This window comes from Rhipicephalus sanguineus, chromosome 3 (assembly GCF_013339695.2).
Source record: "Rhipicephalus sanguineus isolate Rsan-2018 chromosome 3, BIME_Rsan_1.4, whole genome shotgun sequence".
NCBI classification, from domain to species: Eukaryota; Metazoa; Arthropoda; class Arachnida; order Ixodida; family Ixodidae; genus Rhipicephalus; species Rhipicephalus sanguineus.
Window position 1 is genome coordinate 232,386,656 of NC_051178.1, and position 17,688 is coordinate 232,404,343.

The 17,688-nt window shown below is 42.8% G+C and overlaps 1 long non-coding RNA gene across 1 annotated transcript; it reads left to right on the forward strand.

Annotated features, from left to right (window-relative positions):
* Positions 1-9,848: 9,848 nt before the first annotated feature.
* On the forward strand, positions 9,849-15,640 carry LOC125757779 (uncharacterized). The gene is made up of 4 exons (XR_007415543.1): positions 9,849-9,878; positions 9,946-10,017; positions 12,453-12,545; positions 15,244-15,640. It is a non-coding gene; the product is annotated as an uncharacterized LOC125757779 (long non-coding RNA).
* The last annotated feature ends 2,048 nt before the right edge of the window (positions 15,641-17,688 follow it).

Here is a 17,688-nt window from a genome sequence, read left to right on the forward strand (position 1 = left end):
GATAAATATACAGTCGGAGTGCGCAGCAGCGGGAACAAAACAAGTATACCGACCCAGTGACCGTGCTTTGTTAAGGAAAAGTTCATGACGGCAAAACTCCACTAAGACAACAGCATACACAATGAACCAAGCACCACTGTATATGGCACAATATTTCGCGGAAACGTACAAGTCCCTACAAGCTCGCTCACACATTCTACTACGGTTACAAAAGTTACAAGTAGAAACACACAGTTAAGTTATACGAATTGTCACATTATGTATACGATGTCGAACGTATAAAAGCACACTAACGCTATTATACACTATACTAGCTAGTTCACATTTTTAGGAGAAACAGTTTCAAGGCGTCGACAAAGACAATTTCATTTTGTCCAAACTAGAAGGGTGCGATCGTTGTAGGCTCTATGTAGACAGAAGCGGGGTCGGAACCGCGCACGGAATCTAAGGAACGAAAACAGCAAATTCCGCCCTTCTATACATAGCACACACGAGCGCACGAAAGTCAGAGAGGATGCATCAGAAAAAACAGCCAAGTGGCTAGGTGATGAGAAGCGAACACGGCTGAAATCGTCAATCCGCGCAGCCCGCAAACAGTTCTCCCCGGCTAACACGACCACAGGTTATATATAGTGCACGTCAGCCAGTACTTGCTTATTTTTAGGCAAAGGGCATGCCCTCTAATACTTATATTCCTTCCATTCGTTTATTTTTGCTGCATGTCCAACAGCCAAGTTCTAGTGCACTGTCTTCGACCTGAACGGCGATTGTCGAGGTCCAAACTGTAAACGTTTGCCTGAGTCGTCACTCGCGCACACACTTTAAATGGTGATGAAGAGAAATGTTGTATGTGTGGGCACAGAAATCAATCCAATACTCAAAGAAAAACGCGTATACACTTCCTCAGTGCTGTAAATAGGCTAGAGATAATCTACAATACAAAGATAACACGGACAAATCTTGATGAAATAATGACTTCTAGTACGAGCCTTAATTGTTGGAGGTGGCGTTCTCGTGTAGCAAAGTTGCCAGAGATGTCATCGTCCTCTGAGTGGCTATCCTCTCTACGAGGTTGCGGCAAGATAAAACACAGCATTGATATGTCTCGTGCTCACACCTCACATTTTTGATTTGAAATACTCCCCGAACCGGCTCGGACACGGGCGCTTTAGAAGACTCGTCCGGAGTCCTTTTTGAGCCTCATTGCTGCACTCTTTGATCACAGACATCTTATTTTCTGTCACGAATTCTCAGGACCTGGCACTGCGGAACACTGCTTTTGCTATGATTCCACAACTTATTGTAGTTGAAAGCGGCTTCAGATTAGTTTTTGAAACTTTCACTTTCAATGCAGCAGTCGATGAAGTCATTACCAATAACATATTAGTCAAGCAAATAGCGTGGGTCGATGTAACATTTATTTACTAATACATGCACACAGATTCATGCCATTAAAGTAATCAAGCGATTGTTACAACGGACCTGTTCATGCCATTAAGGTACTCGAACCCCAACAGCAAGGCGCTCTATGGCACTGTTTGATTATCAAGGGTGCCCCCAAAGCTTGGAGAGAAAAGGGTCGCGTTGCATCGACTTTAGTGGTGAAGAGGGTAAGGAAAAGAAAAGGTCTCAGGCAGAATCTTTTCGGGCAGCCAGCGCCCGCTTCTCAGCCGGAGCGGTTGCTTCCAGTAGGAAAAAGGCTAGTGCTGTTGTTGTCTCAGGCGAACAATTTACGAGGCATATCTTCAAGGCTGAGTGAGTTGCAGCAGACACCAGCGCCCTTTATCTTTGGCGCAAGCGCCCCAGTAGCTATCGTCTCCGAGCCTCGCTCCGTCTTCCTGTTACCCATCTCGCAACGCACAATGTGAACTCAGAGATCCGTGTGCAGTACACATGGTTCCTATGGACAAAGACGAGAGATAAAGTCAAAGTGCAAATCCTTAGTCTGGGCACGCTTGAACTATAATTTCAACAGTGCACCGCGATTAACGCTGCGTTGTTTATAGTGTTCCTAATATCTGGTAGTATCCATTTGTGTATTCTTAGAAAGAGTTTAAACAAGAATCTAAAAAAAAAATTAATAAGTAGTATGATCCGACTTGTGGGGGTCACTGAGACTGGGAGGATTAAATACTTGGCGCAATCCTAGATATTCTGCCGAGTAAGAAACTGAGAATTATGTTTTCAAAGCTTCTTTTGGTACTAATTCAGTTCACGTTGAAAGGAACTACTAGTACACTGATGTATTTTCAGTTCCCCTTTTGTTCAATGCAATACATATCGGACGAGCTTTTCTGTAAAGGTAAGTTAATTCATCGTGTTTCACTCCCTTTCAACGAATTCTCATGCTTTCTGTACTTTCTTTGAGTGCTTCAAATATACGTTAGGGGGCGTTATTCGCGTGGTGGTGGTTATGGATGTCTAAATAGTGAAAGCATGGGTGAGGCACACACTTCCGAACATGCTCTGTTTATATTTTGATGGGGGTGGCAGAGGTTTTATTTTTATTATTATATGCCTCATTACAACACGGGAGGTATATATGCACCAGAAATAACCAAGAAAAGTCCTAGTTTGTGAGACTGATATAAAGTAGTCGCAGAGGTGTTCGTGAAAAGGAGTAGCTTCAGAAAAGCCCACGTCATCCAACTGGTATTGAAACTTCAGGAGTCTTCCACCATGGCGAAATAAGCATGTCGGTATGGCATATGCAAGCAACGACCATCTTTGTGCCGCATCTTAGCGTACCGGACACAAAGGCTCATCAGCCAAATATTTGGCCAAATAGAGACGTCCGTATTTTGTTCATCGAATAAGGCAAAGAGAGGCATGGGTTGTGATTTACTGTTCAAGAATATGGAATAATAAACTGCTTAAACAGCCTATTTAATAGCTGCTAGCACGCCACACAATACTTAAAATATATGAAGCATTACGAAGATAAAACACCTGGCAGTACAAGTGGCTACCAGCGGCTTTCAAAGCACTAGGTAAAACTTCGTACTGATGTTTGAAGTGTTTTGTTTCTTGAACACTTGTGACATCCCAGAAAGCAGTCTTCGAGTTGCTACCCTGCTCATGACTAAAGTTAGTGCCGCCATAAACATTGGAAACAGGAAGAGCAAGGCTGCGAAGAATAGCTATAAGACAAAATTTGAAAGGAATGGTCAGAAAATGCAGCATCGTGAAGGCGAAATGCTCATGATAGTCGCAATGCTCTTCCGAATGCGAACGGCAATTGCATGGGAGAAAAAGGAAGAAAACCAAAACAGCATTCAAAGACAAAGCGAAAGGGGAGTCTGTCTCGAGTGAAAAACGTGGTCGGCCATTCCACGGAGAACCGGGTAGAAGCGGAAGAGACGGTTGCCAATGTTGCGTGCAGCAAGGAAGAGACCCATACAAGGAAGCATAACGCAGCATTTGTATTATTACTTTTTGTGTCATTGGCTGTCGTATGGCACTCGTTTTTCGTTCGAACCACGCATGGGCATGCATGCTTCGGAGATGGCAATAGGAAAAGGCACGTGCCGTACACAGGAGCGCGTGAGACACAATGCCCCCGAACTTTTGCCACAATGGTGAAAGCGACAAACAGAGGTTATGGGTGGCAGAAGACGACTTACGCTGGGAGCAAATTTATTGCGGAGGTCGCTGTTCCGGCTTGGATAGAACGCCTAACGGATCCAGGACATACGCACCCTCGACATTGAAAATAAGGTAGTAGGACACAATACTATTTTGCAGACTAGTTTGTTCATATTTGTAAACTCGACTTGCTGCGCAACCAGCAGGAAAGGAGGAGGGAGACAGGAAAGAGCGCAGACTACCAAATGTTTATTGTCAGTTTGCCGAAGCCAATATATATAGGCATGCCACACTGCGCCATCACGATGCGCGCAACACAAGGATTCATTTACAAAACTGTACCGCTGACACAGCAGTGAAAGAACACCTCATTTGTACCAAGCGCCACAATTTTTTTTCCTTTCCTACGTAATCACAGGGTGTACACCTCTAATTTTATCTCTTTATTTTTTATCTTTTTACAACTCCAAGAGTCTGCGATGGCGCGGACAACACATGAAAAGGCAGAGTGAAAATTGTAAAGGCGATGGGAAATGACTAAAACTATAAAACAACACTATTCATATCATCCAAAGTCATCTACAAAAGAGAAACAACGATGACGCACACCAATGAAGCAAAACACCAAGAGAGTCACAACGTTAAAACCTTCTAAAAACTTTACAAGTGGTCATATGGGAAACAAAATAGGTGAAAAGAGTAGACAGCAGCTAACCCTCATGTAAAGGTTAACAGAAGAAAACCCTTCCAAGGTGCACCCACAAAATTAAATATGGCCATTTAAGAACACTAATTCTTTGTCCGAAAGCGATATCAAAGGCATGATTATGCATTTGTCGTTGTACTGCCTGATAAAATACGCTTCTATTATTTCCCTTTCAGTCTTTTCCCGTGCCTTTGCCATGACTGATACATTCTCGAATCGGGCGATACAGCCACACGTCCTACAGTGAAAATCCAAATGACCACCATTCTTACCCCTTACAGCCAGACTGTGCTCACGTATGCGTTCGTTGAGGCATCACCCCGTCTGCCCTATGTATGCTCTCCCACATGATAAAGGGATGTGATAAACTTCAGCAGAAATACACTGAGTGAACATATTTGCATGCTTTTTTGAGCACACCGCCTTCTTCTGTTTGATCATTAACGAACAGATCTGCCCTAACATTCTAGGCGCGGAAAACGCTACATCAGTACCGTACCTATTAGCAACCATTTTTCACATTGTGGCACATTGTGGCACGTTTTTGTAAATGAATCTTTGTGTTGTGCGCATCGTGATGGCGCAGTGTGGCATGCCTATATATATTGGCTTCGTCAAACTGACAATAAACAGTTGGTAGTCTGCGCTCTTTCCTGTCTCCATCCTTCTTTCCTGCTGGTTGCGCGGCAAGTCGAGTTTGTAAATAGTAGGACACATACACGCAGGATAGCTTCGTGTCCTTGAAACATTTCTGTAGGACGACTGTCCTTTTTTACAGATGAAATGAAGCAAAAAGACGTTTCTTATCTCTTGAACAACAGGGTGCAGGTATTTGCTATAGCGGTATACCGGTTCTCATTGATTTTCGGTTGAGCTTAAGCGGAAGGAAACGTACCGGTAACAAGTCACGCGACGGGCGGGCGCACAGGGCCTTGGCGTAGCAGGAGGAAAGGGGGGGGGTGGCTTCAAGCTTCCCCGACACATTTTTTCATAGGAGTGCTGTTTCCTGGGCGATTTGGAAATTTATACTCGGAAGGTAGCGCTAGTGGACACGGACTAAAGGAAGACACACGGACACACAGACTGAAGCGCTTCCGTCTGTGTCCGTGTGCCTTCCTTTAGTCCGTGTTCACTAGCGCTACCCTTCCAAACATCTTTTTCAATTTTGCATGTGTATACATACACGCACACACACAAACGCAGCATGAAAATGCATAAAGTATGATTATTTCTCCTCTCCCCGTTAATCTGATATGACGCCTGCATCGTAGGAGTACATATGTAGTGTTTATTGATTTCTTGTAAAATTAGATAGCCGGCACCAGACCCATAATCGACGTTGCACCGAAATTACGCCTGCATAGGCTGTTCTTCAAACCAATTTATAGACTTGGCGTGACTCTGTGGTAGAATACCTGATCGCCACGCACAATGCTTGGGTTCGATTCCTGCTGCGATCCTAATATGTATTCCTGCCATTCGTCGGGTCAACGCTGCCGGTTTTTCTTAACGCTCTCGCATTTAAATTACCAATGTCTGTTCTCACCGTTCCTAAGTAGATATAAACTGTCAATCACCTGTGGCGCATACCCTTACACCGCGGCCTGTGGTAAACGGGCATGTGCCACACGTGTATGGAGGAAAGGGTTTGACGACGTACTCGACAGGATTTTCACGTTATTCATCTCATGACTATAACAGTCATATTCGTCAAATGCTCTTACCCTGCCATGCCAATTTTGGTCTATACACCAGGTTAAAGAAGCGATCATGAGAGCACCCAGACGTAGGCGGCTAGATAGATAGATAGATAGATAGATAGATAGATAGATAGATAGATAGATAGATAGATAGATAGATAGATAGATAGATAGATAGATAGATAGATAGATAGATAGATAGATAGATAGATAGATAGATAGATAGATAGATAGATAGATAGATAGATAGAAACGCTCAAACTGCCGAAGGTTCGCTAAGAAATGCTTTGCATATAAAAACCAGATTGCATAACAAACAGTCAGTGATCGTTGCTTGTAAATCGCAGCACGCGTGATAACATCTGGTGTTATACGTAGATTATTGCTTTAATGCTGTAAAAACAATTACCCGGAAACGCAGCATCGCGTGTGATATAGTGGACTCCGCTATGCCACAACGCTGTCTATTTGCTTGCTTGTTTGTTTGTTTACCAGAAAGTATACCACAGGGGGTCTCGAACCAGCTGGCGTACGTGAGGCAGACCCCAGGCAGCCGTCTTCTACCTCATTGTTAAAAGCTTATTGTCTTGCACCGACTGCCCTGCTTTTCATATAGCGCGACAAGCGCTGCAAAACCTCGCCTACTTGCAGAGCGGACGCAAAGTTTCCGTGTGAGTCGGTACGAGCGCGCCACCTGTTCGCTCAACGCATTCATGCGGCAGATGCGAAAACCGCGATGTGAGAGCCGACACAGATGGTTTAGCTTCTCGCAAGAAGTCACCTTAGCTACCCACAACTGCCTCTGTAACATGTTCTGCAAGAACTCGTGCGCGACCGCTTTCAGAGCACCGCGTCACATTGCCTATCAATGCTGTACGTGCGCGCACAATGCTGTCGTGTTGTGCGTTGCGACGCAGCAAATCTCCTACGGAACATTGTAGTTACACGTGAGCATGAGGGTAATGACCGAAGCGACAGGTTGCAGAGGCACGTTAGACTACCCGGATGTGTTTTCAGCTCACACATGCTTGTTATGGGCTTATGCAGTCCAAAACAATCTGAGCACGAGTGGCCGTGTACGAAAGATATTCCAATCGCGGCAGTTCTGGTTTGCGACGCGTACTCGCTCTGTTTTTTATCTAAGAAAGAAAAAAATTCGGCAGATCCCACGCATTGTGGGAATCTGCCCTTATGAAAATGACTGTTGATTTTCCATTGCCGGAGTATGATCGAATTATTGACTTTATTGATTATCAATGATTCCGCAATACTCATTGACTTGCTTCAATACTTCGTCAACAACATTTCTGTTGAGCAGTTCGCAATAAAAATATCATTGACTCATTTCTATCGAAATACCGTTGAGGGAATATTTCGTCAACAATAATTCTGTTGAGCACTTGGCAATAAATATTTCATTGACTCATTTCAATCGAAATACTATTGAGGGAATATTTCCTCAACAATAATTTTGTTGACCATTTTGCAATAAAAATTTCATTGACTCATTTTTATCGAAATACCATTGAGGACATAATTCGTAAACAATATTTCTGTTGACCATTTTGCAATAAATATTTTATTGACTCATTTCTATCGAAATACCATTGAGGACATAATTCGTAAACAATATTTCTCTTGAGCACTTTGCAATAGAAATTTCATTGACGCAATTATTTTGAAATACAATTGAGGAAATATCTCACTAACAGTATTTCTGTTGAGTATAGTTTGGAATAAAAATGTCATTGACGCAATTATGTCGAAATACCATCGAGGCATTATTCACTGCCAGTGGAACTTGGTGCAATCAATGCCTCATAAATTTTGATACTGCATGCAGGTCAGTCCAAAACACACACACACACACACACACACACACACACACACACACACACACACACACACACACACACACACACACACACACACACACACACACACACACACACGCACACGCACAGACACACACACACACGCACGCGCGCGCACACATGCAAATACACACACGCACGCGCAAACACACGCGCACATGCGCGTGCGCACTGGTCAAATGTTCTAACTGACGAAGGCTGTGCCACGGCCAAAACGTTCACAAACCAGTAAAATGCACGCAATTTTCGTAAGTACGCCCTTTCATTTCTCCAACCATATGTGTACCGGATCTACAGAACTTCCTCGTACCCTTACCTTTGAAGCCCCACGTTTCTTTTGTGAACACTCTTCGCAGTGGTCTCTTCTCGACCGATCCTTTATTGTAAAACCACGGCCGGTCTGGAGGCGCGCGCTCTCTCCGCCCCGCCCGCCCCCCTCAATCCGCCCGCCACATGATTACACCTGTGATGTGTGTGTCGTTCATTCTCATCCTAATTTACCACTAATGCCCTATTTACCCACCCGAGAAGAGATTTTTCTTTTTGCACGGGTTCTTTGACTCTAACCCTCCTGGGATCAATGATGCTATAAAAACGCATCGAAACTTGTAAATCTTGTCTTGTATTTATAGATCGCACTTTTAACGAACACAGTAACTCACAAAAGAAACTAATATAACTGCAAGGACCGTATGGTCTTTCCGCCTTCGTTTGTCCATTGCCAAGGACAACGTATTTCATGGAATACTGCAAAGCGCAATGTCGAAGCGGGATAACGGTCACGCACAGGAGAACAGCCTCTTTCAAGACATAAATAGTGGAATTCAGTGCAGTATTGCTGTTTCTGTTACTATTCAGTATACACAGTACGTTGGCTTTCTTTTCGAATATAAACGAACTTGCCCAGAAACGAAGTTTGTTAAACTACTGTTTTGTCGATTAGCTGTCGCCTTTCAACAAATAAGTATTTTCTCCTGCTTTTATTACGACGACGTGGAATGTACTTTTGAATAGTGTTTAAATGGGCAGTTTCAAATTGATAGTAACTTGCTTACATGCCCAACTTAGAATATATCAATTAAGGTTAACAAAGTACATCAATAAGAAAGAAGCTGCAGCTGAATCACACTAAGGGCGAGGCATTGATGGTACCATTGGTTCGTTGCTCAATACGAAGAGGCAGGCACGTAGAAACGATTTTTTTTCGGGGGGGGGGGGGGGGGGGGGGGGGGCTTGCTACGTGCCTGCGAAGAGGTATTAAGTAGCACAGTGAACACCTGTTGTCAAAAGGCCCCGGTTTTCGACGTGTTCTTGTTTTGCACACGCACGGACGTGCACACTTAGCCAGCCGTAAAGACAGCAGCTGTTACTTTTAGCAGTAATTAAAACGCACCACTCGTGTACAGATGCTGTATATTTTTAAACAGCAAAAGCGCAGTAGTAGTAGTAGTCGTAGTAAGAACCGATCAGACGCGGTTGACACGTTGCGGCCGCCCGATTGTACAGTACAGTACAGGCGCGCGTCCGAGAAAGAAGTGGTGAACAAGCCATGGCCTCTAAGATTGCGCGCCGGCGTATCGGAGGCCATGAACAGGGAGATGCAGTAGACGGAAGGGAGAGAGAGTTGCCGCAACTCAGTTCAAGGATTCAAATCGCCCGCTGAGCGAGAGAGCCAATCAGTTCAAACCGAAGAACGCGCACGCGCAGAGACGTCAGTGAACACGTGACGTGGTTCAAACTGGTTCCGTTGAAAGGCTGCCTGCGCTCGCTGCGAACGAAGTGGTGTTTCGCGCATCTATTTTTACCGTGTTTATCAATATTACGTGCGGTTATCGTTGTTGAATGAACACGTACTACTTACATCGCGTGTCGGGACGTTCGGCTCGTTGTTTGACATGGAATCGACGGCGGCGATGCGTCGTCGTGGCACCAGCCAACGGACGCGAGCTTTGAACAAGATCGCATGCGCGGGCCGTTTGACAAGACAGTCGCCGCAGCGGATACAACACCTCGGTGAGTTCAAGAATGTTACCAAATTGCGTTACTGAGTTACCTTAGTGCATGGAAAACTTTTATGCAGGTAAGAGTGCCTGGGCGGGCGGCCAGTTACCACAGAAGGGATGCTGCGCAAGAGCAAGGGCCTGCTAAAAAAGTATGCATTGTGCTAGTATCGCTGCTTTCTGTGCTCTTCGTTATACCTTTCTATGGAGCGGTTGCCGTGTGCGTTGATTACAGTTGAAAACAAGCTGAAGAATGCGCGTTCCATTACGGGATTCTGTGCTCCTGCCACGCACGCCTTGTGTTGTTGAGCCGTTATAACTTAGCTGCACGAGATCGTCGCTTGGAGCGACTTGCACATTGCCTTGTCGCCGTAAAAGTGGGTACGCTTTTAAACATACTGGTCGTTCCACACCCTTTCTGTGGTGTAAATGCGCAAGGTCGCGGCTCGTAGCACCTAGATGTGTGCTGGATGCCCATTTGAAGCAATGCATTTGTGTGAATCACGCTATGGATACTGGTAGTAACAGGACGTACACACATCAAACTTAACGGGAAGTCGCACAGCATGCATGTAGTGTGTGTGTTTTCTTTTTGGACATTACATATTTTTTATAAACGTTGTGTGACAGTCAGGCTCCTGTCATTTTCCCTGATGAACTTGAAGTCGAGGCGGAAATACTTTGCCGCAAGCAAAATTACATTTACGCAGTTAATTAACAACTCGTTCATCCACTTTTAAATTATTTAGGGAGGTAGTTTATATTAAAAAGATATTGTGCGTTCCAAGTTGTGGCATGCCGTTTTTTTTTTTGAAATCGCGAGAGTTGCACGTTATCCGAGATATTCAACTTCCAATTTTAAGGTTGATATCGAAACTGGCGCGGGACACGCGGCGTGTCTGAACGGCACGTGACAAGGAAGGGACGACATTTCAAGCAAAACTTGGTATGTGCTAAATTGTCATGCACCACAACTTTCTAATATAAACAACTTCACTCAAGTCAGCAATTAAAAAGTAGGTAATGAGTGCTTGATATTTAGTGTCAGTTCAATTAAGCTTATTAACAATTACATGCTCTTTTTGTTGCTGTGCTTGTGTGATAAAAATTGGGTCAGATATCTGACATGCCATTTCATATTTTCTTTGATGAACCATACACATTCTAATACAAATTCTTGTAACAGGGAATAGCACCATTGCAAAAGCTTCTTATCCCAAATGGTAAATGGTTTATTAGGCTGCGCTGGTGCATTGAAACACTACTTGATTGTGTTGTACTGTATAGTTCTTGTTTTCCTTCGTGCTTTGCTAAAGAAAGAGGAAATTGAAAGGGGGTTCTTATTTGCAGGATGCACAACTAAGATCTAGCATTCAGTGAAACTGGTGACAATGCTGCTTTAGTTTATGAAGTAATTAATTAGAGAACGCAATTTCTGATATCTGTATACGTGTTTGCAGATCACAGTGAGGTTACTGGTTCTCAGGCGTGATTACAGCACTGAGAAATTGAACAAACTAAAAAAAAATGGAATAGATCAAGGGGCTCAGTTTTTTTGTTCGACAAAACCTGATGAAGCCAAGGCAGGTATAGGGGAGATTATTTGTAGTTTTTAAAAGTAGTGTAGTAATTATGACATAAAGAGGAAATAATGTAGACAAAATACAAACATTCTGCTGCCAGGGCCTGAACCTACAACAAAGTGTTGCATCTCATACTCCACCACTCTAGCTACGACATAGTCGTTCTCTCATCCACCCCACTGGGCAATTCTGTGTGTGTAATCCTGGCGGTGCCACACCAGCATTCGTAGTCATGCTGGTGTCGCATAGCCCGTGAAATCTACGAGCTGGTAGCTGATCAATAAACCGTCATGTGCTATCTGAGGGCATCAAGTTTGCTGGCACGAGGCCCTCGCTATTAAAGAACAAAAGAACGGGAGTGGATCAAGGGCTCATTAAATTGAACAGGCACTTCTAGTGCAAAGGACCAGGTCTGCACATGAATGGACTTTAGTACAGCAAGGATAGTTGTTTCAGAGAGAGGAAAATTGGGCATGTTGCTAAAGCGTGCCCAAGATTTAATGAAAGTAAGAACAGCAGAGGGACAGAAAAACTGACACAGTGCTCAATCTTTTCTGTCCGATCTGGCATTCTTGCTCTTTTACTGAATCTTAAGCTTTTCTGAAATCTCCACATTCATGATGTCATACAATAAATGGGCTCATTGTCATCCATTCTGCAAATTGACCACACGTATATTTATTTAATATTTTGGTGGGAGTGCTCCTGGAGTTTTCTTGTGTTCAAATTACCTATATGGCAAGCTGTATATCTCACCCTTTTGTAATACACAATTGTAGGAAAAATTCGACACCCAATGCAAATTACAATTATTTGCAGTTACCCACTACTACTCTAATACTTGTTCTTAATGCATCCTGGGCCTATTTTCGAGGACAATTTTGGTATATAATGAATGATATGCCTGTGTTAAGCCATTATGCTTGATATTACTACTTCTGTACTGTAAGGACTCTGTGCGCAAGTTGACGGAACTTTTTGTTATCTGTTATGCATGTATCCAGCATAGACAGCTGCTCAAGAGACAAGTGGTGGACAGCTTGCTGTGAAAGATGGAAGCATTCTTCCTGCAAGTCTGGACAAGGCCATATTAAATGGTATTTATTTGTTTCCATCACTACAAATCGACAGTTTAGACCTTTTCAATTGAGAGACTTATTGCTCCTATATTGTGAGCAACTCCAAGACAGGAAACAATATGTAATAGCAAGTGCATGTTATATACATGTTCCACTTGGCCATTCATGCTTGTGGCCACCTGCTTCTGGTAGGATGTGCTGAAAAAATATGTTGTCAGCTACCTGCACAGCGCCATAGCAGGATATCTCACTGTTTGAGGAAACTTGGGACATCTATGCGAGGCAGAATTAAATTGATTTTCAGAGTTTCATGATGAAGTAAAACTTGGTAAAACAAGTTGTAAGGTATGCATGCTTGTGTGTTAGAGTGCCGTCTTAGGCATTGTATTTGCCCTAACCAAGTTGTGCCAATGAACTGGCAGCGGACTATGGCATTCAAGTATTATTCTTTACATTTATGTGTAAAAACAGCAATAACGAATAGCAAGACTGGTAGAGCACAGCCAGAGTGCTGACTACGAACTGAATGTTATTAGTAAAATCCAGCAATATATTGCAGTTTCAAAAAGTGATTTTCACAGAGGAAAGGAAAAAAGGGACACATGAGGTGTCTTATCATTGAGCAATGTTACTTCTGCTGCCATATCTATTAATGGTGTGCCGACTATCTTGTCACCAGATGAAGCAAATTTTTGCATGCACGCTCCTTGTACTGTAATGCTCAGTGACTTCCATATTCTTTTTTACATTGTTTGTCCCCTGCCACGGTGGTCTAGTGGTTATGGCGCCCGACTGCTGGCACGAAGTTTGCGGGATCGAATCCCGGTCGCGGCGGCTGCATTTTTGATGGAGGCGAAAATGTTTGAGGCCCGTGTACTTAGATTTAGGTGCACGTTAAAGAACCCCAGGTGTTCGAAATTTCCGGAGTCCTCCACTACGGCATCTCTCATAATCATATCGTGGTTTTGGGTCGTTAAACCCCGGATATTATGACATTTTTTGCGCGTTCCATAGCTTGGGCGTTAACATTGTCCCGTCTGCTGTTTAAAACTTCACTACAAGCTAATAGGATATTGTATTCCAGATGAGTTATTCGATGTCCTGTTTGATTGGTGGTCCCCTTATATTTGCATGTGATGTTTGGTGCTTGTTTGCCAGTAAGCACCTAGCCCATTTATAACACGCCATCAATCAACTTCGCTGCTAAGTTAGGGAAAACGTGTTAACTTTTTTCAACATGCTGGACTAAATCAAACAGCTCTGAATAGGCGTTTGATGTCTGCTATTTTTCGCTTCTTACAAACTGTGACATGTACCTTAGAATCCCACTGTGAAACTGTTCAACTCTTTCGTGATTTCTTACTTCAAAAGGAGCATTTGGCTGTCGTAGACTGCTTGTCAGTAAGTGTGGGTTTATAGTTATAAAAAAAATAATATTCTTACAAGTATATCCCACAGTGAATATGCCACTTTGAAACAGAACATTTCTGATAGCTGTTGTGTTCTGCAGGCTTAGTCTAACCAGCTTGCATAACTGCAGTAAAGCCAAAGTAAAATGGTGTTCTGAAGTCTGAAAACACACTTCATTGATCAGCCGTGTTAACGTTGTTTGTAGAGAAGCCTATGAAGTAATTATGACATACAAAATGCACTTAACAGCATATCAGCTTGTACGATGCAAATTAAATTGAAGCGACTCTTAATTCTTGTGGCGTGGTGGAATTTTGTTTAGGAGCAATGAAAATATGCTACACGATACGAACTTCCAAAAGCTGTTTGCATCTCACTTGGGTAAACAGACAAATTACTTCAAAATGTCTCGTAGTTTTTGTAAGTTTCTTAGTAAACATATTGTTACTCAGTAGGCAAAGTTAAATAAGAGAGTTGGGCTAGTTTGTGTGATTGCTTTAGCTGTGACATATCTCCTAACGCCCTATGCTGAACAGGAAAATGAAGAGTGAAGGGGCAGAGGCAGCTCAATCTTTTTGGCAGCTCAACTGCCAGAGAGCACTAGGCTTCAGCTGACGAAATTGAAACAATCAGACATGCAAGGAAGTCACTTTACGTGCAAGCAAATCCACTGAGCAATGCACTCTATTTATTTGACTGTTAAAACTAAAAACCTAACTCGTGTTTTTAACTAGATATGTGGGCTCTGACTGCTCTCTAGACAGACAGGCAGTAAGACTGCTGCATTTTCATGGCTGGTGATAAATATGTAAGTGTGCCATTTTTGAACTCGTTGGGCAAGAAGTGGCATGTCTTAAGAAGCTTACCAACAATGACTTCTGTCGCCAGTGAAATTTTTTTGCTGGCCTGCTTGAATGTTATTTTCTGGCACACATTGTTGGATCATTTGTTTGTCTACTGGAGATATTCTGGGTTTGTGAATGAATTTCAGCAGTTGAAGGCAAGAGCTCTGCCCTGTCTCTCCTCTTATGTTTTGTTATATGTCTAGATGGAAATTATGCTGCAGCCAAAGTGGTAAAGTATGGTTCACACCTTTGACATAGAAGGTGTTCATAAAGCTCTGGCACAGCGTGCTTTTCGTTCTTGCCCCTCTTTTGCATTTTTACTGGGGAACGCAATGTGCTGGTCATGCACTGCAGTTCTACCCATACAGTACTAATCAAATAATTTCATCGTGACGTGTGCAAAGTTGTTATATTTTTCTCGTGGAACTTTTAGTTATAAGTGTCCTGTCCTTCTGTCGCAGGCTTCATCTGTCACAAATCGCTGGCCACGAATGTAAAGAACACCTTGGCCCCACTTCTGTCGAGGGAACCGAAGTTGCCTGAACAGATGAAGAGCGGTGGTGCTACCAATAGTGAACGACTGTGATTTTATAATGTGCAAGTGTACGAACAATCGCGTTACGCTAATTTAACATTAATTGCATTCACTAGTCAAGTGTTGCAATATTGTAATGTGTAAGTTTATGTGCAGTTGCATTAAGTGAGCGCTCAATCAAGCTTCAAGTTTGCAATCCCATATTTTGGTGGTATTCATAGGGCGCACATTCCACTTTAAATTGTGATCTGCTCCTTTACTGAGGGTGCATGCAGGTCCTTGAAACGATTGAAAACCCTTGAAAAAGTAAAAGTACATTTTTAAAGCCCTGAAACCCTTGAAACCTTTGGAATTTCTTAGCATATAGTGGCCAATATTGACAATACTAATTTCTTTCTGTGTTCTGTAAACATTTCTCTAGCAAACTGAGGGAACATGTCGTGCTCAATGATGATTCCGCTACTGTGTTTACCTTGCTTGCATCACTGCTTGACCGATCATTCATTTCGTTTCCGCAAGTGTCGCTTCTGCCTTCTCCTCCTTTCTCTTGATTTGGCTCCTCGGGACTCGACTTCACTTCCAGCGCCTAGCTTCTCTTCTTCTATAGCAAGCTCACTACGTGTGAAGATCTTCTAGCTCAACAAACATCCACTGTCCCTATAATGCAGGCAAAATGTGAAAAAAAGTTGATGCTTCGTGCTAGAAACCAAGTACTTCTGACTAAGCTGATGGATTGCTGCTCGGCTTAATGATTGACTCCCATGTAGTGATTGTATTGCTCTTTGTGTAGGCAAGAACCTTGACTTTATATGTAGAGGATCTTTGCTAAGTTGATTGCTCTACTGGCATAATCCAATTAGCACTTGACTCAATTGTTATCAAAGCCAAAACAGGAGAAGCATGATGACTGCATGGGTCAAAAAATGTATTCAACGATCAAATTGTAAAAATTGGGGATAAAATTTTGAAGCAGTATTACTATTTTGTTTAGCAGGTCATACTTGGAAAAAAGTAGAAGCGTCGTGCATCATCACCGTCCTAAAACTGAACAGTTCTCCAATGCCCTGAAAAAAGTGAGACAGGGGGAACTGAACAAGATTACTTATCTAATATAAAGATGTCCCAGCAGCTGCATCAATGCTGTGAATTTGTGCACAGCAGGAAGCTAATATGATCAGGTAGAGTATCGGACGCATTATCTCAAGGTTGTAGGATTTGGTCCTCCCTATCAGCAGCAAGTTGATTTTTCATCCTCTTAATTCCTTTCCATTTATGTCATAATACTACTCTACAGTTAAAGCCTACGAATTAATGTGCTTTAACTTTCCTTGGCTTCATTGTCTCTAGGTTCTCACTTGGCTGAATACCATTTTTTTACTTCAAATGCTTAAGCTGCCCGTATGTTTTGGAAACTTTGTTAGAGCAGAAATTGATACTTGTGATGCTGCCTTCCATCCTCCAAGAACCTCTATAGGAACCTTGAAGATCCTGATTTGGGCTTTGAAACCAGTATGAGCCCTGTTTCACGCCTTCAGACACATTTCTTCCCGTAGTGTGTGTGCCTTGTCAGCAGTGTTTATGCTCTTTTTTACCTTCTGGTACCTGTAGTTGTCTAAAATTTATTTATTAGAGTGTGCTTTACATAGTGTTTACTTATTTTGTCAACTTGGATGCAGTTTGCACATTACAGTGGGAAGTTCTCGCTATGTCAAACCACAAATACTTAGGAACTTGAACAAAAGTTGTTGCTTAAAAATAATATTTTACTTAGAAAACTGTTCTCTCTTCTTTCTCCCAAGTTACACGGAAACTCGGCTAGTGTCCATTAAACAAGCTAATAGAGAAGACAGAAGTTCATGGCAGCTTTAATGTGTTGATGCTTGGCATGTGCCTTGGTGTCGCCACCTCGGTGCAAGTATAAGTGTCGTTTACTCACAGGTGTTTGCACCCTGCAAACACTACCTGACTGGACAAAGGGAGCCATGTACACTGCTAAAATATGACCTGTGTGAATATCTGTTGGTAGAGGAGACTGGTATATAGCTTTGGCTGTGATAGAGTTCGAGATATAATACAGATTTGAGTAAGTTTTAAACATTACCTCCTTTGCTGCACCTTACAGCGTGTGAAAAACAAGCAGTGTATTCATAAACGATGATGTTAAAGGTTTTATTCCAGCTGGCAGCAATCTGAAGCTATGTCGCGTAATTGAGATTATTGTTGTTTTGAAAGAATGGGCAAATGAAATGTAGGCACTTAAGTACTGCAGGCCCAAGGTGACCTAGCTAGGCCTGCAGTGCACATGTACTTACATTTACATTGGCCGTTTTCCCAAATCAAGAATGATCTCAGTCAGGCTATGTGAAACCCC